The sequence below is a fragment of the Myxine glutinosa genome, chromosome 5 (assembly GCF_964187855.1).
Source record: "Myxine glutinosa chromosome 5, kmMyxGlut1.1, whole genome shotgun sequence".
Classification (NCBI taxonomy): Eukaryota; Metazoa; Chordata; class Myxini; order Myxiniformes; family Myxinidae; genus Myxine; species Myxine glutinosa.
The window spans coordinates 61764105-61765767 of record NC_136265.1 but is presented as its reverse complement, the minus strand read 5'-3'; positions in this window follow the sequence as shown (position 1 = coordinate 61765767).

The window sequence follows — 1663 nt, the reverse complement described above, 5'->3', positions numbered from 1 at the left end:
GTGAAGTCTTTGTTGTGAAGTATTTGTTGTGAAGTATTTGTTGTGAAGTATTTGTTGTGAAGTCTTTGTTGTGAAGTCTTTGTTGTGAAGTATTTGTTGTGAAGTCGTTGCTGGGAAGTATTTGTTGTGAAGTATTTGTTGTGAAGTATTTGTTGTGAAGTCTTTGCTGGGAAGTATTTGTTGTGAAGTATTTGCTGTGAAGTCTTTGCTGGGAAGTATTTGTTGTGAAGTATTTGTTGTGAAGTATTTGCTGTGAAGTCTTTGTTGTGAAGTATTTGTTGTGAAGTATTTGTTGTGAAGTCTTTGCTGGGAAGTATTTGTTGTGAAGTATTTGTTGTGAAGTATTTGTTGTGAAGTATTTGTTGTGAAGTATTTGCTGGGAAGTATTTGTTGTGAAGTATTTGTTGTGAAGTCTTTGCTGGGAAGTATTTGTTGTGAAGTATTTGTTGTGAAGTATTTGTTGTGAAGTATTTGTTGTGAAGTCTTTGTTGTGAAGTCTTTGTTGTGAAGTGTTTGTTGTGAAGTCTTTGCTGGGAAGTATTTGTTGTGAAGTCTTTGCTGGGAAGTATTTGTTGTGAAGTCTTTGTTGTGAAGTATTTGTTGTGAAGTCTTTGCTGGGAAGTATTTGTTGTGAAGTATTTGTTGTGAAGTATTTGTTGTGAAGTCTTTGCTGGGAAGTATTTGTTGTGAAGTATTTGTTGTGAAGTATTTGTTGTGAAGTCTTTGCTGGGAAGTATTTGTTGTGAAGTATTTGTTGTGAAGTCTTTGTTGTGAAGTCTTTGTTGTGAAGTCTTTGTTGTGAAGTATTTGTTGTGAAGTCTTTGCTGGGAAGTATTTGTTGTGAAGTATTTGTTGTGAAGTATTTGTTGTGAAGTCTTTGCTGGGAAGTATTTGTTGTGAAGTATTTGTTGTGAAGTATTTGTTGTGAAGTCTTTGTTGTGAAGTCTTTGTTGTGAAGTCTTTGTCGTGAAGTCTTTGCTGGGAAGTATTTGTTGTGAAGTATTTGTTGTGAAGTATTTGTTGTGAAGTATTTGTTGTGAAGTATTTGTTGTGAAGTATTTGTTGTGAAGTCTTTGTTGTGAAGTCTTTGTTGTGAAGTCTTTGTTGTGAAGTATTTGTTGTGAAGTCGTTGCTGGGAAGTATTTGTTGTGAAGTATTTGTTGTGAAGTATTTGTTGTGAAGTCTTTGCTGGGAAGTATTTGTTGTGAAGTATTTGTTGTGAAGTCTTTGCTGGGAAGTATTTGTTGTGAAGTATTTGTTGTGAAGTATTTGTTGTGAAGTCTTTGTTGTGAAGTATTTGTTGTGAAGTATTTGTTGTGAAGTCTTTGCTGGGAAGTATTTGTTGTGAAGTATTTGTTGTGAAGTATTTGTTGTGAAGTATTTGTTGTGAAGTATTTGCTGGGAAGTATTTGTTGTGAAGTATTTGTTGTGAAGTCTTTGCTGGGAAGTATTTGTTGTGAAGTATTTGTTGTGAAGTATTTGTTGTGAAGTATTTGTTGTGAAGTCTTTGTTGTGAAGTCTTTGTTGTGAAGTATTTGTTGTGAAGTCTTTGCTGGGAAGTATTTGTTGTGAAGTCTTTGCTGGGAAGTATTTGTTGTGAAGTCTTTGCTGGGAAGTATTTGTTGTGAAGTCTTTGTTGTGAAGTATTTGTTGTGAAGTCTTT